The sequence below is a fragment of the Onychomys torridus genome, chromosome 17 (genome assembly GCF_903995425.1).
Source record: "Onychomys torridus chromosome 17, mOncTor1.1, whole genome shotgun sequence".
NCBI lineage: Eukaryota > Metazoa > Chordata > Mammalia > Rodentia > Cricetidae > Onychomys > Onychomys torridus.
In genome coordinates this window covers 54742934-54766749 of record NC_050459.1, presented here as the reverse complement: position 1 = coordinate 54766749, position 23816 = coordinate 54742934, and the positions used below count along the sequence as shown (strand labels likewise).

The 23816-nt window shown below is 36.5% G+C and overlaps 1 long non-coding RNA gene across 4 annotated transcripts in view; it reads right to left on the bottom strand.

Annotated features, from left to right (window-relative positions):
- Positions 1-23816, bottom strand: part of LOC118568861 — a 77343-nt gene that overhangs the window by 35087 nt on the left and 18440 nt on the right. For 3 of the 4 annotated variants that reach the window (XR_004942989.1, XR_004942990.1, XR_004942991.1), the window contains exon 3: positions 1622-1763. This is a non-coding gene — a long non-coding RNA (uncharacterized LOC118568861). Of the gene's footprint in view, positions 1-1621; positions 1764-3095; positions 3216-23816 lie in introns of all 4 variants that reach the window. The other variant, XR_004942992.1, reaches the window with a different exon arrangement.

Here is a 23816-nt window from a genome sequence, read left to right as displayed (position 1 = left end):
CCTTTGCAGTCACCAACACAAGTGGAAAGAATTTACCATGGGGAAGAACAGTCTCATTACTAAATGGTGCTATGAAAATTGTGTGTGGTCATGGTAGAGAATGGCACTGTGCTGGCTAATTTTATGTTAAGTTGATACAAGCAAGAGCCGTTTTGGAGGAAGGAACTTAAATTGAGAAAACTGTCCCATCAAATTGACCAGTAGCAAGTGTGTGGTCCTGGAGCTTATAAAGAAGCAGGATGGACAAATTATAAGGAGAAAGCCAGTAAACAACACTCCTCCATGGACTCTGCATCAGTTCCTGTCTCTAAGTTCCTACTTTGAACTTAGTACCAAGCAAAGAAAATAAGTAGTTAAGTGAATAGAAAATTTGTCCAAAGCATACCTCATACAAGGCTTTGACATCTAAAATAAATTAGTAATTAAATATCAATAGTAAAATAAATAACTAAATTAACAAAATGAGCAAAGGATAAGGTATTTTTTAGAGTAAGAAACACACACAGTGAACCCTATATTCAAAAAATTCTGTATACTACTATCCATCCGGGAAACACCACCTAAAACCACAATACACTATCACTTTGCTTCAGTTAAAAAGGAGATTACCAAAACCAAAGTAAATCTAGTATGCTTGGTAGTATCACAAGGAAATGGCATCAGCATTCACAAGAGACTTCTGTGTTCATGGCATTATTCACCTTAGTCAGAATATAGACTCTATTTACCTGTCCATCAATAGATGAATAAATTGCACATATGTGATATTAATGATGGAATTACATTTAGTTTCAAAACACAAGGAAATCTTGATTGTCTCTACAACATAGATGCACTTAAAAGACATTATGTTAAGTGAAATAAGCTTGACATAGAAAGGCAAATATTGCATGGTCCAACTTACACCAAGAATCTAAAAAACTTAAACTCACAGAAATGATGAGGAGGATGATAATTGTCTTGGGCTAGTGGGAAGAGGAGGGGTACAGAATATTTGCAACATATTTAATTTGTAAGAAATAAGAAAGGGAGTTTAGATTTTAGGTCTTACATTCCCTGTCCAATAATTAGCTTAACACAAGGCTCCTCACCCCAAGAACAAAGGGACATTGTTGGGGAAGTTGTCTATTGTCTTTCAAAATTAGTTATAAATTTAGTCATTGGGAGCAATCAAAATAAAGCTCAGTACTAATAACTTTGTCAATATATAAAGAGAAAATTGCATTAGCTAAAGTATCTCTCATCAATACCAAGATTATCAGATAAACTGAAATTTAATAATTACATATGGATCATGAGAAAAATAGTCACAGTGTTAGGTGTTATTACTGACTACAGGATTTAACTGGGTCAGTCCTCAGCTTGCACAAGCAGCTAGACACCATTTCCAGTTAAGAAAATAAATATGCCCTGATGAAATCTGAAGATCAGCTACTAGCCTGAACATCTCTGCACAGAATGTTGGTTATTAGAGAACTGGGCAATGAGGGTTATTTCTTTTTCTCAATACACACAGAGACATATGTATTTACAATCATTAAAGAGGAGACACAACTACTTATCAGTACATCATAGAAACTGTCATTTTTCCAATTAGGAAAAGTTTTTCCAAATATATTACCTGCATTCATATAACTGCTCAGACTTGAAGAATTAAGAATCATTTTCTATACTTTTCTCCAAGGTGGTATTCAGAGTTATTTCACATGTAAAACTTCTTCTGCACTCATGATTCATATCCAAATGACTTGTAGAGCAACTTTCTTTGAGAAAAATTATCAAAATCAATTTGTAGATCATTTGTCAGAAATCACATCCCTAATCACACAGGTGCAGAAATTCTAATAATATTCATTTCAGTGTACTGAAATATTTTTCCCAATTGTTATATATTATATATAGTATATGTCCCATTTAATATGTGCAGTAAAATTTCTGAGTTTACCTTTACTTACAATTCGCTTCACTACTAAGTTATGAGTTCTTCCCTTAGTGACAGTATATGATAGTATAACTGCCTTACAAAAAATATTCAAAATTGAATGGAGTAATAATTTTAATTTTAAAATAAGCCAGTTAAAATTATTATATTTGCACTCTGGTGGCTTAGTAATAAAAATAAACATCCCTATGTTTTTCTAATATGTGAAGTTTTATTAAAGTATTTTTCTTTAGAGGCAAGATCTCTCTATATTGTTTTGGCTGTCCTGGGACTCGCTATGTAAACCAGGATGGCCTCAAACTTACAAAGACCTGTCTGTCTTTGCCTCCTGTATTCTGGGATTAAGGCATGTGCCACGATGCCTGGCCCAAGTTCTGAATTTATTTACAATGTATAGCATACTTTCTATGTTTACCATTCTAATTGTGCTATTCTACTTAACTCATTATTGAAAGATACCTCTTCCTTACAAATGGCCCCAGATCTTACCGCTTAATCAGCGTTGGACTCTCTGTTTCACTGACCTCTATACTTGTATGGAAATCTTTCTTAGTTTTTTATACCAGGAGTACAGTTCTCTGTTTAGAGGGCACCCATTCTGGGTGGCTTGGCTGTGTATTCTTTCACTTAAAAAGAAAACAACCATGATGAGCCATGTCAAGTTCCCCTGCTGTAAAACAAGGTGCTAGCATAGAACAGGAAGCAACTTGCACAGATCTGGACATTCACAGCCCGCTAAATTAAAGCTCCACTCTGGCCTGTAGCAAGAAAGAATTATCTGCCATTTTAAAGTCACTCAATTATGAATTGCCGAGCAAAAATTATATAATCTGTATAAGAATAGGAAAAATGTGGAAATATAGTTTGATGACATAAAAATTAATGTTTTGGAAGTTATATGGTGACACATTGGTAAGAATTTTTCTTGTAAGCATGGGAATCTGGATTCAAATTCAGTGCCTACATAAAATAATGGAATGGGCACATGTGCCTGTCACTCTGGCATTGGTGGGGATAGATACAGAAAGAAAACATAAACTAACGTAGTTTGAGGTTTTGTGAGTGACTCATTTCTCCCCAGTGCACAAATATAGAGAATGGTACAGCAGGGCACTTGATTCTTCCTCTGGCCTCTGCACATTCTTGGCCTTACCCTTCATTCTTGCCACCTCCTTGTAGTGGGACCATGGTGACCATACTTTCTCTGTATAATCTTGGGTAGACATACCCATTTCCAAACCATGGCACCATCCTTTGAGATTTTGTATCTTACCTAGAGAACAACAGAATAGCATAGTCATAAGTGTATGTTTTTTATTTTCATTTCCAAAACACAGATAGAACTTCACAGAATTTTCAAAAGGAAACAATATCCTGGATCCTCCAGTCACCAAGTGCTTCTTTTCTGTGAATACTGTGAATTCCTCTCCACTTCCAGTTTCATGTGTACCATTAGTGAGTCTTTAACATTCTTTCATTTGTCCTTTACACTAACCTTTATCCTTCAAAATGCCTGGTCTGTTTTGTTTCATTAATTGATAAAATAAGACATTAGTAAATGATTTTTTTGCATTTATTCCATCAAAAGGTGGAGACCTATGCATTCTGGAATTTGTCTTGGACCTTGGGACAGGATTCAATGGGAGTGTGCCACAAAAGAGATGTTTAACTATTGAGTATAGGTTTTAAATAATGTCTGCTGCTTCTTTTGCTTATTTGGAACAAGTCTTTGGAAGATAAATGCTGTGTTAAGAAGTCTAAGTCTTATGAAACAACCTCTAAAGGAGTCCAAGCTCATCACAAGGAAGGAGACATATAGAAGAAGGAGGTTGCCAGACATAATGTGGATGCTTCTCTGACTCTTCCCTCCTATCTCTTGTTAAATGGAGTTAAGTGAATATATAACGGTTGTGATGTACAGGATAAGATACATCTAAACTAACCTAATACTTGACTTACAGAATTGCAAGTATATTTTTTGATAATGATCTTCATTGTGGCAGTATACAGATTCTTCAAGTCTCTGATTTATTCAAAAGGTGTGTTATGAACCCACTTAAATCCAGTGGGCCTCTTTAGAAAGATCTATTAGCTATATCCAGAGATCTGTTCTTTGCTCCTATCAAACTTTGATTACTTTTCTCCTGAGGAAACATTTACTGAATAACAAATCTGGAAACATATTTCTGTACTTTGCCATATACAGCTAAAAACACCAATTGACATATTCTTGGCTTTGAAATCAACTTTATATTATACTTTGTTTATTTGACTCTCTTCTACATTTCCAGCTACCATAGATAGCATGAATAATTGTACTGAAGTACAGAAAGAAGGTCAACATCTTTCCAAACAGCTATACATTTATTTATTATTTTTTTAAGTTTTCATGGTTTATTTAATTTTCTTAGCTAACAAATTCCTATCCAGTTACCTGCCTCACACAATTTTCTCATTCACAAATCAGTCACCTCTTCTAACTCCTTATTATGACACTAAGAGCACCTTATTTCTAAGTACCAGTCTTTGCATCTGTCAAGGAAAGAGCATCACTATAAACATTGATGATAAAAACATAGCTTTAAAGAAACCAGCCATATATAATAGTGACTGGAGTGAGAATCAGATACAGCTATTAGGGACCCAACTGGAATAGTCACTTAGGTGAACAGTGTCCCTGGTGATCAGTAATGAGTCAAACAGTTCCAAATAAATGAGATCATGGGGGAAGGAAGATGTCAGTTAAATAACCATACACCTCCCAACCTCTATTTGAAGGGTCCATGGCCTACCATTAGATAATGTACATGGACCTGCTTTTTCCAGCAATATCAGTTGCATATAGAGGGGGAATGAACATCATGACAACTCGGCTCTCTTTGATACCATCATCTGTAACACGTGTGACAGAGATCTTGCATAAGTACTTATTACTGCTCCAGTTGCTCCAAATCTTAACTCAGTTTCCCTTTTATCCAATTAGAACTCTAGTTAGTATTCTAAGAAAAATGAATATACAGTGTTAGTCTTTACCAAGTTAAAAACATAATCAAACTCATCATATCTTCTAGAGTTCAATTTTTAAATCTCTTGTGTATTGGAACATATTGTTAAAAATGAACCAAAGGCTGTGGAGCCCCCAGCTGGATCAGGCCCTCTGGATAAGTGAGACAATTGAATAGCTTGATCTGTTTGGGAGGCACCCAGTCTGTGGGACCAGGATCTGTCCTTAGTGCATGAGCTGGCTGTTTGGAACCTTGGGCTTACACAGGGACACTTTGCTCAGTCTGGAAGGAGGGGACTGGACCTACCTGTATTGAATCCACCAGGTTTAATGAATCCCCAGGAGTGCCTTGATCCTGGAGGACATGGGAATGGAGGGGAGGGGCTAGGGGAAGGTGGGGGGGGGGGCCGGAGGGGGAGGAGAGGGGGAACCCATGGGTGATGTATAAAATTTAAAACACACAATAATAAATAAATAAATAAATAAATAAATAAATAGCATTAGAAACAGAATGCACCTTATAATTTTGCTGTAATTCTATAACTAGGTATTTCTAATTTGTCTTTTGGACAATGAATAGACATGCTACCTACTATATATATATATATATATATATATATATATATATATATCATACATATTATTTTGGAATGTTTTCTTCAACTAATCCATACTATTATTTATTAGTCAATATTTCAGGACTCAATTATAAAATTTTATGATGTTATTATTATGTTACAGGGCAAGCTTCTACTTTCAGACACATAGAAATGTTCTTTTAATCAATATTTTTAAAGATTTATTTTAAACTATGAGTGTGTGTGTGTGTGTGTGTGTGTGTGTTTAGATGGGCAATTGTAAATACTAGTACCCATGGGGACCAGAATACCAGAAGAAATTGTCATGTACCTTGAAACTGAAACCAAGTAGCCAGGCATAGTGGCACCTGTCTTTAACTTCAGCACTTGTGAGGCAAAGGCAATTAAAACTACTGCTGCTACTTAGATCCTTGAAGAATTTGAACAAATCTGAAGCACAGAAGGGAGTGTAGAAGAAATGAATTCGGTATCAGCTCTTTCACAAATGACACACCAACTCCAGCTCATAAGTATTACTATGTGGGATGCAGTGGTTCCTCAGATTCCAACCTGTGAGATCCAGAGGTACACTACTTACATCAAACAGTGTTGGCAACCCAGAGTCCCTCTTTTTATAACAGTATTAGTTTTTCAGACAGTTCTAGTCACCAACATCCTCTGTAAAACAAAGAATCATGCCAGCTAGAAAGTAATTCATTCTCAAAGATTTGCAGCAAAATCTCTCTGAAATATGTCAGATCTCCACTAGTACTGTCCCAAAGAGACTGGGTATCTTTGGTTTAATTCTTACCTCATAAAGAATTACTGTTCCTTATAACATAGTCTATTTTTTGAATCCTTGATTAAAGCAGCCAAGCCCAAATATGCAGCAGCAATTAAGTCCATATTACATATGCTTTGATTGGAAAAGATTGTAAAACACTGAAACCTCCTCAAGTGTATTTATAGACATATTTATACAGATGACTCAAGGTCCACTTGTATTTGTGTGAGAGTGTGCATATTTGTGTTTCCTTAGCAAGTTAAGCCTTCAAATAAATGAAGTGGTATGCAATTATTTATTAGATTTCTAGAATATGGGCCAGAGCACAAGTACCCCTGCATTTTGCTGATATGCACTACCAAAATGAATGGCCTTAGAGAAACTGCCTGAACGTGTTATTCCACTTTCAAGGTAAATTGATGTTAAGCCTAAGCTAAACACTGCACACATGCACAATTAGGTTTCTAAAATCATAAAGGTCACAATAATTAAGTCACAATTCTTAAAGCAGACATGAATGTTTTAATGATGATGCTTTAACTCTTATCAAGTAAATCATAAAGAAACCAATAAACCTTTATTTTAAGTAACACATTAAGTCTTTATGGTTCGTTTTTACTAAATTGGTTATTTATTGCAAAGTTGACAATTTAAAATCAGAATTTTGATTTTATTGTATAGCTTAGGTAACTTTTTAAAGAGTTGTTTATTTCACAATGCTGTTTTAATCTCCATAGTCAATTTTTGAGCATTTGGTAATTTTAAAGGTCAGTGGTCACATAAATTCTAAAGGCTTAAGAGAAAACAGCGATTATAATTCTAAAGTTACTCCTAAAATGTCTTTTGTCCACATAATAGGAAATGACTGTATATTCAGAGTATTAAAGGAAACTAACGTGGGTTTCCCCAAAAAAACCTGTTAACAAATTTGGAGAATTGTTATATTTGTGTTAACTTGTCATATAATATTATATCACTTCATTTCTTAAACTACAATACTATATAAATTGAGTATTTTTTGGATTGATTATGTAATGAAATAAGTAGTAAGATAGTGATATGTTAAACTGAGTTATTGGCATGCAAGTAGGGATTAATACTAAAAATACATTTGTAGGATAAAATAAGAACTTAGTACTTGAATATTTTGTGCTGTTATAGTTTAATGTAAACAACTACTCCAGTTGTAAAATGAGCAATGAGAAAGTCTGTACTCTTTCTCATTACCTTCCTGCTGAAGTGGCCTGGTCTCAGAAAGATGTATCCATTATTCTCCATACCCTGATCTTTATTTCTATCGTCTCAATTAACCTGCATACAAGAACATTATTTACATAAGGTTTGTGTCTCTCCTTAGATGTAGGCTGTAAGAACATGAGGTATTTTGTCTTCAGCTTGGCTCTCAGAAACTAGATCCATTGGACAATGGATGATCAAACAACCTACAGTCAAGGGGTAAACAAAGGAGTGTTGACATATATTAAGTGACAACAATCTCCTTCAAGTCCCCAAAAAGAGAGTAAAACAAAACAGAAGCTGATTTCCCACTCTTCAATAGGAACAGAAAGTACAAAAACAGATTTAAAACATCTTTCCATGAGCTAGTTAGGACCTGGTACTTCTTGCATTCAGAATCTAATAGTGGCTCTAAAAACTTCTTGTAAAAACCTTGAAATGTACATATGTAGGGAAAGACATGGCAGAATGATTGGCACCTTGGGGATTAATCAAGGAAAATAGTCTAGACTGTAATTATTGGCCAATTTGGCATTTCATTTTCTAATTAAATAAGGGTTTATGTTTTTGTTGTACACTTGAAATAAAATAGTAAAGAGGTTTGCTGCTCTCGTTCTAGGACACACAAGAAGTGTATTTACGTGGGAAAGTGAAAGTCAGTATTTTACCTTTGTATGAAATACGTTTCCCTGTCCTAGCAAGGGGGTTTTTACCAGGTCACTGAGAAATCTAGAGCAGTTTTATTTTCTAACATGCTCCCAGACGTTGTTACAATGGCTGAGTTGGCCCTAAGGATTTTGTTTTTCACTTTTAGCTTTTTTTTTTTCTTACTCTCCTATGAGAGGCTACTTGTGGCTCTTGTGCTCATACATAGATGAGTCAACCTGTATGTGCTATCTCTCCTTGACGAAGCCCATTTTTCTCAAGAGTTAAGCCTACCTGAAGAGCTATCTAAGATAAGCTTTCTAATAGGTTATTTTCTCAGTGTCTAGATTTCCTTCATCATATTTTTTCTTATTTTTTAATCATCTAGATGGGAGTAGGATATCTCATACTTCTGCTCATCATTATTGCAAGTATTCATTTTCTATCACTGTAATGCAACAGTTGAGTGAGAGTAACTTACAAACAATTGATATTTCTATGAAATTTAGGTTTAGAGGCTAAACATTCAAACAGAATGACACTAGATCCAGTGAAGACCCATCTATATTACCTAAATCAGGTGTATAAAAATAGTGGGAGTATGTTGTAAGGCAGCAAGTCAAGCAAAGAGGTCCTGTGAAGTCTCCATTAATTCAATCTGAGGACATTCCCTACATGTGCTGAAGACTTTCTAGTCTCTCTTGTCAAAGATTTTTCTCCCTGTCATCATCATCACACTGCAGAAAAGTTGTCTGGCACATGAACCCTTGAGAACCAAACTGTAGCTGAAGCCTTGCAATCTACTCCTAATGTCCAAGGCTGTTGATGTTTTTCTCACAATGCTAAACACATGCATTTAATTCCTGGTGTTTTCTAAGTCTTGACTCATTCTAGGAGATCCCAAAACTAGGGTTGAGAATCTAAGTCATGCCTCAAGGCAAAGTCTTTTACCTTGTAAATTTTGCTAATAATTTAGAAAAGTTAACAGAATAAGAATTTTGATTCCAAATGAGAGAAATACTATGTGGCGTCCTTACACCCAGGAAACAGCAAGAAAAAATATGTCCCCCCATTTGGGAAGGAAGAACAATGAAAGTAAGACTAAAATGCAGCAGCTTATAACTTAGAGCTTATAACTACTCAGTAGGCATCCTCAGAATACTAGCAAGGGATGGGCCCTCAGTTATACAAGCAACCCCAATCCTGTAGTCTGGCCGCTCACAGCCAGTGTGATTCACCTTATAGGATTGGCTAACACAGTGCCTGCTGCTTTCTCCAGCAGAGGATACATGTGGTTGGCTGTAGTTCCTTTCTTTTTTTTTTTTTTAAGATTTATTTATTTATTATGAATACACTGTTCTGTCTGCATGTGTCCTTGCAGGCCAGAAGAGGGCACCATGGTTATGAGCCACCAGGTTGCTGGAATTGAACTCAGGACCTCTGGAAGAGCAGCCAGTGCTCTTAACCACTGAGCCATCTCTCCAGCCCCTGTAATTCCTTTCTTTGGTCACCATTTCAGCTGTATTCTATAGCAACAGCTTTCCATAAAGGTGTGTATTTTTTTTCTTCCAAGGTGAGTCACAAATGATTTGAAGACCTCTACTAATAGGCCCCAAGTCTTAACTACTAATAGACACTATGCCTTAATGGAACTACTGTAAATTAACATCACCACACTGGGGACTAACTTCTAACACATGAACCCTTAAGAGGCAAGCCACATTCAACTATAGCAGTCATGTTTGCGAAAATTAGGCTTTGTGTGATACAGTCAAAGTCAATCCTTTATATGCCTAGTACTTTATAGCTTTATGAATATTCAAATTTTTATTTATACATTCTGTAATTGAAGGACTTTCGATTAGTATCCATTTAGAGTATTATAAAGAAAGCTGATCTCAACATGCTTATGCAAATATTTTTGTGGAAACATATTGATGAATTTGGGAAAGTATCTGTTTTGACATAAGTAGTATTGTATGTTTTCCTTTGGTAAGTAATTCAATTAATTATTTATATAAATAGCGATATCCCCTTAAGGATGGGGTGAAGTTTCAGATACGTTAAAGCTATCCCAATATCTATATTTTTGGTCTTTTGATGTAGGTATCAACTAATGATAACTGAGTAGTCTCATTTGAGACAATTTATTGACATTAGGGTCCAACATGTGGATACAATTTTATTTCATGGCAAAAATATAAATGTAGCTTATTTCTTTTTTGTCAGCTCTTAAAAGAAAATCAGTATTTTTTCCATCATGGATAGTTTGAATGTTTACTTTTTAAAAGATGAGAAAAGGTTTAGAATAAATAGGTGAACACATAAAATAAGACTTGCAGATGACTTCCATTGTTAAACTATTTCTGAATGACTAGTGGTGTACTATGGGAATAATACTTATAATAATAATAATTCCATTTCATGCTATGGAGTCACTCTTCCAAACGGGGCATTACAAATGACTTTATAAAATCTGTACATATAGTTGAAAGTTCTTCTTGAATCAACTAACATGAACAAACATACTTTGTGTTGAATAGATACAGTTGAGCAATTTTCCCTTTTTAATTGATTTGTGATGTAATTAAACCATCAGACAAGGAATAATGTAGTATTTCCATTTAGTCCTGTGCAACAATTTAAATGACTTCACACCAAATGCTTAAAGTATAGAGACAGGGAAATATAGTTTTCTTCAGCTCAAAACTGAGCCTGGAATACCTAGAGTGCACTATAACATGTTTTATTTATTAAGAAAAAACTTCAGTTGATCTAAAAATAAAGAAAACAGCATTTATCAGAGAACGGTTCAGATCTTTTTTGCCATATTGCACATATCAAGCTGTTTTTCACACCTGAGATTCACCAGGGAAATGGTAAATACCTAATATTTGATGTCTTTAACATTTAGAGAGGAAAATTGATTTTCCTTAAGGAAAATCTTAAGGCTTTGTTTTAGTCCTAATACTGAAGTAGTATGCCTAACTATAGACATCTCCTAGACTAGCCATAGCTTGTTATTAATTTGAAGCTGGAAAAAAATGTCAGCTATGTTCTGAGAAATCAAATGAAGTAACTGATTGGAAAAATAAACAACAATAATCATGTGTGTATTAAACTTCATTTCATATTATGAAGAAATTGCATTAATTAACAATGTTGGTGATGAAATAGCAGTATGTTCCATTTATAAAGTAAATCTGCCCACAAAGTGTGACTTAGTGATACTCCAAGTACATGGATAGTGTATATTTTTAAAGGACGACAGAAAGAGAATACATCATGTTGTGTTGTTCTGCATATAAAAGAAAAATCACTTTTTACTGATTTGCCACTGGCTCTCATATTCTAATTAATTAAATACACATTTAAGAAACACATGGAGGAACATATGTTTAGTTCAGAGTAGTAGGATATTTGATTGACTTTAAAATAATTAGGGAAACATCAAAGTAAAAAAAACTCAACACAAAATAGAGCAGATAATTTAACTTCTGTACTAGAATGGTACTTGAGGTCAATGGTTAGAACATCAATTATTATTGAATAAGAATGACTGAAAACTACTCTTTGGTAATGATTAATGAGAAAGACAATACCAGATAATGGAGAAATGACCACAGGATATATTCTAATTTTAATTTACCGCCATGTCTATAAAAAACTTAGTGATAAAGAAACAAGAAAGGAAACCTATAATTCACAAGATATTGCTCAGAGTTACATAATTTCATTTGATGAAACACGAAGTGGGGAGAGAAGGAAGCAGGGAGAAATTGACAGTAGCCACAGAGGGAGGAGGATGCCCTCAGAGAGACTGCCTGTGAAGAAAATAGTTTGTGCTTCATCATAAAACAATGACTCTGTCCAAGGCACTTTGTGGTGATTGAATAACAGTGAGCAAGACAAGGTGAGCCCTGCTTTACAGTGCTCACATTTTCCAACAGGAATGATAGAATGTAAACCAGCAAATGAGACAATACCATATAATCAGGAGGAGGCACAGTGCCACTGATCCAGCAGAGAATGATTGGCACAGAGCTATTAGCCTGACCTCAACATGCACATTAAAATAGATAGGATTATGATATGAAATATACATGTGGACATAAAACATGATGTGCTTAGCTTTTTATATTATGTAGACATAAAGATACGTTCATGTTGTCAGTATTATCATTTCATTTATATCAGTCTCCTCAGCTCTAGGGATGTTTGACACGTGGGGTACATGTCTGCTGTCTCTTTGCATTCCTTCCAGTGTTCACAGGATGTTGTCATTTGCTGGTCTAAATACACCTAATATAATATTTGGAAAAGAAGCATTTCACAGTCATAATAAACAAATGCTGGAGAATTTTATGTCACCAAAGGAAAATTAAAAATACAAGATGAATGCTTTAAAGATTTTCTACATAGTGAAGTTCCCCTAAATAGAAAAGCATTATATCCTTGCTAATTGCCCTTTCATTGCTGAGCATTTCAATAATCAGATATTCATTTGTGGGGAGTTGTGACAATCTGAATCATAACCACTATACTAGCTCAAAGCCCCCCTTTCTCTTCATCTTGGTCATCTCTCTGTCTACCATGTCCCCTTCCTTTTACTCTCATTCCTTGCCTGTCTCCTTCTCCTCCCCCTCCTCCATTCCTACCTCTGCCTCCATATGTGGTGAACATAAGCCTATTTGTGTTTACTCTTTAATGTTTCTTTCATCTTCATTGCCAACCTCTCTTTATTCCTTAATGTCATTGTGCTTAATATTTTGCTCATACGACAGTACCATTTTCCATCCTGCTTTATTTCAATTTTCATCTTTCACACATTCAACCTCTGTCTATATTATCTTTCTGGATGCATGTCTGCAAATGCTTAGCTTTCAAAATAACCCTAGATATTCTTTTTACTCTTTCCAAAAATACAGAACTCCATACACACAAAATAGTTGAAAATAAAATAAAACAAAAACACATTTTCAGTGTGAACATCATCAAAATTTTGCCTCTTTGAATTTGAGATTGGTTTTGTGGGTTTTTTTTTTCTTTTCATCTCTTTCTTTTCTGATATGACAAGTTCTCACCATGCTGGCCAGGTCATCCTCAAAACTGTGGCCTTCCTGCTTTATGACACCCAACCCTACATGCTGGGGTATCGAATGTGCTCTGCCAGTTCTGCCTTGGATTCTCACTGAATGGTGTGCCTTAATAGCCTAGTAGCTCTGAGGCTTGGTACTCTCACACCTAAAGAGTGAAAGAGCACTACCATTCTGTCATTTATACAGAAAGGTAATCTGCAGGCTCTGGGTCATTCATGACAAAGCTAAATAGCAGATGTGAGGTGATGTGCTATTTTCTCATTACCCTGCAAAGTTTTGAGATTAACCTCTTTTTAATGAAAGTTTATCAACTTTCTTACTATAGAAAGTAAGCAATGGGATTATTAAAGGTTTCATGTAATAATTCACCATAAATATACATGATTATTCTTTTTCTTGAAAATCATTATTAGCTAGAAGGTTGGTCCCCTGAGGAAGATTTTCCAAATCTATTTGAAATGTTAGATGTGTGTGTGTGTGTGTGTGTGTGTGTGTGTTTGTTGGCATTGTGTTCTCCCAAAATATTGTGTACTCTAGTAAACTTATCTGGGGTCAGAGAATAGAACAGCCACAATATTAAACATAGAGGTTAGGCAGTGTTAGCACATGCCTTTAATCCTAGCATTCCAGAGGCAGAGATCTGCCTGGATCTCCTTGAGTTCAAGTCACTTGGTGACTCATGCCTTTAATCCCAGGGAGTGATGGCAGAAAGAAGAAAGCTATATAAGGCATGAAGACCAGAAGCTAGAAGCTTTTGGCTGGTTAAGCTTCAGGCTTTTGAGCAGCACAGTTCAGGTGAGTTGAGGACACAGAAGCTTCCAGTCTGAGGAATCAGGATCAGCTGAGGAACTGGTGAGGTGAGGTAGCTGTGGCTTGTTCTGCTTCTCTGATCTTCCAGTATTCACCCCAATAACTGGCTCCAGGTTTGATTTTATTAATAAGTACCTTTAAGATTCACGCTACTTGTGTGTGTGTGTGTGTGTGTGTGTGTGTGTGTGTGTGTGCATTCTTGAGATACATAAATGTTGTAGCATATTATTTTAAGTTGAGTTACATTTAAGCTGTGTAACATTGTTTAATGATGGAAAGATGTGTTGCATTCCATTCCTTTTTGTTGCAATTATTTCACTTTGGGAAGCTGTGTTACTTTGCATGTCTAAAATGCCCAATTGGTCTAATACAGAGCTGTACATCCAATAGCAAGGCAGGAGAAAAGATAGGAAGGGCTGGTAGCCAGAGAGAATAAATAAGAGAAATCTGGGAAGAAGGATGAAGGAGTGAGAAAAGAAGGGGCCAGCCACACAGCCACACCCAGAATAAACAGAAAAGAAAAAAATAAACAGAAATAGAGAAAGGTAAAAGCCCAGAGGCAAAAGGTAGATGGGATAACTTAAGTGAGAAAAGCTGGCAAGAAATCAGCCAAGCTAAGGCCAGGCATTCATAAAAAACAGTATGACTCCATGTGTCAAAGATGCAATAAAAAAGAGAATTACAGACCAATCTCCCTCATGAATACTGATGCAAAAAATACTCATTTAAATACTGGAAAATTGATTCCAAGAATACATAAAAAATTATCTACCATGATCAAGCAGGCTTTATCCCAAAGATTCAGGAATGGTTCAACATATGAAAAAATCTGTCAATGTAATCTATCATATAGGCAAACTGAAAGAAAAAAAAAATCACATGATCATCTCATTAGATGCTAAAAAAGCCTTTGACAAAATTCAACACTCCTTCATGATAAAGGTCTTAGAGAGACCAGGAGCACAAGGAATGTACCTAAACATAATAAAGGCAAATTACAGCAAGCCAACAGCAACATCAAATTAAATGGGGAGAAACTTAAAGCAATTCCACTAAAAACAGGAACAAGATAAGGCTGTCCACTTTCCCCATATCTATTCAATATAGTACTTGAAGTTCTAGCAAGAGCAATAAGACAACAAAAGGAGATCAAGGGGATACAAATTGGAAAGGAAGAAGTCAAACTGTCATTATTTACAGATAATAAGATAGCATACATAAGTGACTCCAAGAATTCTACCAGGGAACTCCTACAATGGATAACCACCTTCAGTCATGTGGCAGGATACAAGATTAACTAAAAAAAAGTCAGTAGCCCTGCTTTATACAAATGATAAATGGGCGGAGAAAGAAATCAGAGAAACATTACTATTTACAGTAGCCACAAATAACATAAAATACCTTGTAACTCTAATAAAACAAGTGTAAAACCTGTATGACAAGAATTGTACATCCTTAAAGACTTGAAGAAGATATCAGAAATGGAAAGATCTCTCATGGTTATGGATAAATAGAAGCAACATAATAAAAATGGCAACCTTACCAAAAGCAATCTACAGATTCAATGCAATCCCCATCAAAATCCCAACACAATTCTTCACAGACATAGAAATAACAACACTCAACTTCATATGGAAAAACAAAAAAACTTAGGATAGGTAAAACAACCATTTACAATAAAGCAACTTCTGGAGGCATCACCGTCCCTGACTACAAGCTCTACTATAGAGCTGTAGTAATAAAGATAGCTTGGCACTGGCATAAAAACCAACATGTAGACCAACTGAATCAAATTGAAGATGCTGACATTAACCCCCACATCTATGAACACCTGATTTTTGACAAAAAAAGGAAAAACCAAAGCATCTTCAACAAATGGTGCTGGCATCACTGGATGTCAACATGTAGAAGATTGCAAATAGATCCATACGTGTTCCCATTCATAAAACTCAAGTCCAGTGGATCAAAGACCTCAATATAAATCCAGCTATACAGAGCCTGATAGAAGAGAAAGTAGGAAGCAGCCTAGAAGCACATGAGATCACTTTGTAAATACAACACCAGTAGCATAGACACTGAGATCAACAATTAATAAATTGGACATCCTACAACTGAGAAGCTTCTGTAAGGAAAAGAACACAGTAAATAAGACAAAATGGGAGCCTACAGAATGGGAAAAGATCTTCACCAATACCACATCCAACAGAAGGCTGATCTTCAAAATTTGTAAAGTACTCAAGGACACTTGCTCAACTATGTTCATAGCAGCATATTAGCCATTATCCTTACTAGCCAGAACCTGGAAACAACCTACATGCTCTTCAACTAAAGAATGAATACAAAAATGTGCTACATATACCCAATGGAGCATTACTCAACTGTAAAAATGATATTATGAAATTTGCAGGCAAATGAATGGAACTAGAGAACATCAATTCAAGTGAGGTAACCTGGACTCAGAAGGACAAACATGGTATGTACTCACTCATAAGTTGATACTAGAGGTAAAGCAAAGGGTAATCAGACTACAATCCACACCTCCAAAAAAGCTAGGAAACAAGGAGGACCCTAAGAGGGACACAAAGATCACCCTTGGAAGGGGGAACAGATGAGATCTCCATGAGTAAACTGGGGATGAGGGGGGTAATAGAGGAGAAGGGACCAGAACATGAGTGAATGGGATGGTTGAGCTGGGGGAAGAATGGAGTAGGAGAGAAAATAGGTCTTGATAGAGGGAGACATTATTGGCTAAGGTGTGCTAGGGAAATTCCCAGGAATCCACATGGATTACTAACAATAGTGGAGAGGATGCCTGAATTGGCCTATCCCTGTAATCAGATTGGCAAATACTCTAACTGTCATCATAGAGGTTTCATCCAGTAACTGATGAAAGTAGATGCAGAGATCCACAGCCAAGCACCAGGCTGAGCTCTGGGAGTCCAGTCAAAAAGAGAGAAGAGGGATTATATGAGCAAGGGGGTCAAGATCATGAAAGAGACAACTGAACCAAACTTGTAGAAACTCGAGAACTTTAGACCAACAACCAAGGAACCTGCTTGAGACCAGACTAGGCCCTCTGCATATGGGAGACATTTGGGTAGCTTGCTCTGTTTGATAGGCCACTGGTAGTGGGATCAGGATCTATTATTGGTGCATGATCTGGCTCTCTGCAGCCCATTACCTATGGTGGGACGCCTTGCTCAGCCTTGATGCAGGGGGAAAGGGTTTGGTCCTGCCTCAAATGAATATATTCTGAATATATGCTTTGCAGACTCCCTATGGGAGGCCTTGCCCTTTTGAAGGAGGAGATTGGGGAGTGGATCCTTTCGGGGAAGGAGGCTAGGGGAGCAGGAGGAGGGATAAGAGGAGAATCTGTGGTTGGTATGTAAAATGAATAAATAAAGAGAGATATAAAAAAAGAATAAAAAGCCAAATAAAAATTTCAAAAAAAAAGAAAGAAAAAGAAAAGACTGTATGCATTATCTAGGAACTGGGTGACAGGACCCTAAAGAGTACAAAAACAATGAATAACACATATATTGCAAAAATCTTTCAGATAATCTCACCCATCATGCTTTATACTATTATCCAGTCTTGTATTACCTTTCTTGTATTGTTTCCTATGTGTAATGATTCTTTCCAACATAATGGGACTGAGCTATATATGTGAAACAAGCAGTTCCAGAAGGGCAAACCCAGGGACTCAGTCTGCTTCCAGTCTCATACACAATTACTTCTAACTCACTATGGTTGCACTATGGATCACTGTGTGTGAGTTTTTTCTTCCTTTGGTTCTGAGTGTTCCTCTACTGCCTCCATGGCTCATTTCCAATGTACTATTTTCCCCCCCACTAATTATACTTATGCTTGCTGACCATATTAACTTTGAAAACTCCCACTAAGGATGTTTCTACTAAAAGATAATTGTCTCCTTTCCATGTTAGAAGTGAGCTGTGAATCCAAAGTCCTAACTTGCACAAGAAAACCAATAGTCCTCAATCAGAAAAACAAGCTTGGCTCTCCTCAGGTGGATAGGCATTGAGCTAAAGGGAGTGAAAAGTAGTGTCTACTGCACCAGAGCCAGTCTGAATTAGGATCGCTTCAGCTGGGTGAGGAAAAAACCCAGTTCAAGGGATTATAATTGTCAGAGCCAATCCTCTCAATTAAGTTCAGCAGACTCTGGAAGGGAGCCATGGTGAGCTGCACAGTGTGGAACGGGGAAGTTGAAACCACATTTATCTGCATTCAGATCCTCTTGACTTTCATTCCCATGGGTAGAGGAAAGACTGTTGAAGAAGATGGGCTATATTAAAGAAAAAAATAATTCGCCTTACTATGAGTTACAGATTAGACAGGATAAGGTCTTACTAACTAAACAAACATTCTAAATGAAATTGGACCACAGAATAAAGAAATAAGTTGACTTCAGCCACAAATACAAATGCTGGGAAATACCAATTCTAGTCCAATTGCTAGTATTAGGGACATTCATGAGAACATTGTGAGTTATATGGCACAGATATCAAGTACTACATATCTGCAATCAATCCATTTGGGTTCATCACCAACAAATATATCCCAGAAAATTCTGTATTTGTAGCTAAACTTCTAGATTTAAGAAAATCATGTATTGTTCTTAAAACTACCTGAATGTTAACCAAAACACACTGAGTACAAGTCAAACACACTTTTATAAATCCATTTCACGTTAAATAGGCTGAGATTTTGGTGAAAAACCTGGCTTGCCATAAATGCTTATTAGGTTTTGTGAGTTATGTCTATGTATAACTGTAAATTATTGACTATTATCTGACTTCCTTTTAGGAATACATACTATTTTATAGTTCTTTTCTGTCACTCTCCTTGAAGAAGTAATTATAAACAAAATTAAGGGCTGAATAGATATAGCTCAAGTTGGCTTTCTGCTGACAATCGAGGAGATTCTACTTGTAAATTGAATTCAGTACATGGTTCCATGTCACATTTTATGAGCCAAAGAAACACTGTAACAGCTAATCTAATGAATCACTGTAAACCTTATTTGTATACACACTTCTGAGGGCATAAACTGAACATTTGTGGATAAAACCTGGTATATAGAAAGCACATTTGTTCCCCTGAGCACTTAAGACACCATAGTCCCAGAAGCAAAATTTACCTAATAACTACTCTTAGGAAAAACAATACTGCCTACATTTTAAGTAGAATTGATTCACTCACTTAAGCACAAAATAGACTCATCTCAAGTTATCTGTGTACGATTTAAGTAGTTTAAATCCTAAGTAGTTTAGAACAAGATCCTCACTGCCAATTTTAGCAGCTTTGAGTGTACAGACCATGTCTTTTCCTGACTTGAGATCCTGTGGCATGAGATTACTATCCAGGGTGTAGTTATCAGATGGTAGTTGATGAAGAAATTAGATTTTCCTACAGCAAGGTAGGACATGATGAATATTTCATGCTCTTGGTTTTGTTTTGTTTTGTTTTGTTTTCTTTATTACTAAGAGATGTTTCCAAATGAGGAATTGTAGAACGAGTAATTGTTAAGTCCTGGGACTGATGGTCATCACAATAAGTACATGAGGAATTGTTAAGAGTTGGTTAATTAGATATAAAGAAGTTTCTAGAACTATGTAAATACTTCTAATTGTGTCAAGTATTAGACAAGAAATAGCTATTACACTACTTAGTTTTTCCTACAATAAAAACCTCATGTACAAATAAGTGTGACAGAAGAAAACAGTCAGGCTTTGCAAAGGAAATGGATACAGCTGTAAAAACAGATAAACAATTAGGAAAATTTTAACACACATGACTCTCTTTTTTTTTCTCAAATTTCAGACTATCCTCCTTCCTCTGCTATTCACAATAGATATCTGCTTTGTAAGCTACAAGCAAATGAAATCTATGAGCTTAGCATTTGCAACTATCGTTACCAACAAACCTACAATCTTTAATTTTATTTTAATTGTATAAGTTATAAAAAGTCATTACAGTTGTGCAGCCTAGTCCCCTTGTGGAACTCATAACAGTGGGAGCAGGGACTGTCTCTGACTCTTTTATTAGCTTTTGAAAGACCCTACTCCTCATACTGGGTCACCTTGCCCAGCGTTAATACATGGGATTTGATATGCTGTGCTTTGTTGATATCTATGGGAAACATACCCTTTGATGAACAGAAATGGAGGAAGAGTGGTTTCTGGGGTAGGAGCAGGGGTGGGGAGAAGAGTGGATTCTAGGATAGAAATGGGGCAAGGGGTTGGGAGGAGAAGAGTCAGGGGAAACTGGGACCCAGATATAAAACAATTAATCAATTAATGACCAGCAACAAAAACAAAGAAAGAGAGAGAGAAAAAAGAGAGAAGTAGAAAACAGAGGTCAAATTTAAGATCACAGTTCTTTTAGGTATGCACTGCTGGCAAAGGTGGCTTTTTTTCCTTATCTTTTCTTTATTATTTTTTTATTTATTTTGTTTTGTTTTGTTTTTTGAAGAGGGTTTTGGGGTTTCTGTGTGTAACAGCCTCAACATAAATCCAGACAAACTGAACCTGATAGAAGAGAAAGTGGGAAACAGCCTTGAACACATTGGCACTTCATGAATAGAAATAGAAAACTTCCTGAATAGAACACCCAATAAATAGCTCAGGCACTAAATTGACCTAATTAAACTGAAAAGCTTCTGTAAGGCAAAGGACACCATCAGTAGGACAAAATGGCGGCCTACAGAATGGGGAAAGACTTTCACCAAGCCCACATCTGACAGAGGGCTGATTATCAAAGTATTTAAAAAAAAACCTCAAGAAATTAGACATCAAAACCCTAACAACCCAATTTAAAAATGGGGTACAGACACAAACAGTAGAATCTCAAATGGCAGAGAAACACTTAAAGAAATGTTCATCATCTTTAGCCATCAGGGAATGCAAGTCAAAACAACTTTGAGATTCCATCTTAAACTTATCAGAACGGGTAAGATCAAAAACACAAGTAAAAGTTCATGCTGAGAGGATGTGGAGCAAGAGAAACACTCCTCCATTGCTGGTGGGAGTGAAAACTTGTGCAGCCACTTTGGAAATCAATATGGTGGTTTCTCAGAAAATTGAGAATCAATCTACCTCAAGACCAAGCTATAATACTCTTGGGCATACACCCAAGGGATACTCAATCATCCCACAGGGACACTTACTCAACTATGTTCATTGCAGCTTTATTTGTAATAGGCAGAACCTGGAAACAACCTAGATGTCCCTCAACCTAAGAATGGATAAAGGAAATGTGGTAGGTACATTTACACAATGTAGTATTACTCAGCTGTAAAAAACAATGCCATCATGAAATTTGCAGGCAAATGGGTGGAACTAGGAAAAAAAATCATTCTGAGTGAGGTAACCCAGATCCAGAAATGAAAACTTGATATGTACTCACTTGTAAGTGTATATCAGCTGTAAAATAAAGGATAACCATGCTACAATCCACAGACCCACAGAGGTTAGGTAACACAGAGGAAAAGTAGAAGAGATTCCTTAACCTCAGCTAAGATTCCTAGCAATAGGGCATATATATATATAGAGAAAGAGAGAGAGATAGATAGATAGATAGATAGATAGATAGATAGATATAGATATAGATATAGATATAGATATAGATATAGATATAGATATAGATATAGATATAGATATAGATAGATAGATAGATAGATATATCCTGAACTGGCCATCCCCTTTGACCATGTAAGATTTCCAGTGGAGCAACTGGGACACCAATTCAGCTACATATCCTTCTGTCCTCCTCCTATTGGATGTGCTAGGTTAAGGATTGTACAGAAATTGAGGGCATATCCAACCAATGACCTATCCAGATTGAGACCTATGCCAGGAGAGTGAACCCACCCCAACATTGCTGGGAGCACCAGGATCCAGAGGCAGGATAACCCAGACACTTAAGATAGAATGTGGTTGATACATTGTGCATCCCAATAAACTTATCTGGGGTCAGAGAACAGAAGAACAGCCACTAGATAGACATAGAAGCCAGGCATGGTGACACACACCTTTAATCCTAGAACTTGAGATCTCATGTCTTGCTTGGGAAAGACACATGTCTTTAATCCCAGGAAGTGATGGCAGGAAGCAGAAAGGTATAAAAGACATGAGGATCAGCAACTAGAGGTCCTTTTAAGCTTTTAGCTTTTAGCAGCAGTTCAGCTGAGATCCATTCTGATGAGGACTCAGAGGCTTCCAGTCAGAGGAAACAAGATCAGTGGAGGAACTGGCAAGGTGAGGTTAGCTGTGGCTTGTTCTGTTTCTCTGATCATTCAGCACCCACCCCCATATCTGGCTCTGAGTTTGTTTTTATTGATAAGGCCTTTTAAGATTCATACCACAATAGAACACAACACAACTGGCAAAAAACCCAAAAAACAAAAATAAAAAATAAAAAGCTCAGTGAAATGATTCCTAATGATATTTCTGCTATACACATAGATTGGTTCCTAGACCAACTGTCATCAGAGAGGCTTCAACCAGCAATTGATGGAAACAGATGCAGAGACTCACAACCACACATTAGGCTAAGCTCAGGGAATCCAGAGGAAGAAGGGAAGAAAGGATTGTAGGAGCCAGAGAGGTCAAGGACACCAAAAGAAAACACACAGAATCAACTTACTTGGTCAGAACTGACAACCAGCCAGCCTGCATGGGACTGATCTATGCTCGCCTCACATATGTTACAGTTGTATAGCTTGGTCTTCTTGTAGAACTCTTAACAGTGGGAGTAAGTGGTGCTGTCTCTGACTCCATTGCCTAATTTTGGGACCCTTTCCTCTTACCAGGTTGCCTCATCCACGCTTAATAGGCAAGGAGATGCCTAGTCTCATTGCACCTTGATACACAATGGCAGGCTTATATCAATGTGAGGAACAACAGAGAAGCAGATAGGGTGGGAGGAGGGGAGATTGGGGGAAACAGAGGAAAGGAGAGAGAGGAAACTAAGGTTGGGATGTAAAAATAAGTAAAAATTTATTTTAAATAGTGCAAGTAAGACACAGCAAGAGATACCTCAAACATTTGAGTATTTATTTTTCATTGCTTTTTTTTTTTTAAAAAAAGGAACACTTCCCTTATTATCTAATGCCTTACATATTCCTACCTCTGCCTAATGTCCTGCCTCGTTCTCAGGAAGTTCTACTTTTACGTTTCCAACCTACTGACCAATGTACTGGAACTTGAAAATCCTAATGTTTTTTCATTCTCGGACCTTTAGCGATAGCTACTCAAAATTCAGTTCTCAAGTAATTAAGAGGGTTCAGTGGGTGAGGCACACCCACTAAGCCTTATGACTTGTGCTCAAACCTCAGAAAGCCTACTTCTACAGGTTGTCCTCTGATTGCATATGCATTCCATGGCACCAGCATGCCTCCTTCCCCACCACCCTCAATGAATGAATACAATTTTAAAGACATGCATTTGTCTATAGTCTCAGAATTCTTTTATTTACCAAAATCCCCCTTCAAAGGTGTTTGACTTTCACCTTCCTTTTTACTTTAAAACATAATGTGAATTAACTTAGCCACATCTATGTCATTTATCTTTTGTTTTGTGCAGATTTACTAAAATGCAACGACAGCCAAAATTTTTCCTCCAAAGATGGCCCCAGTAGAATGATTATGTGTTCTGTTGTGACAGAGGTTTCATTGACCCTTCCTTTCATCATCAATTTT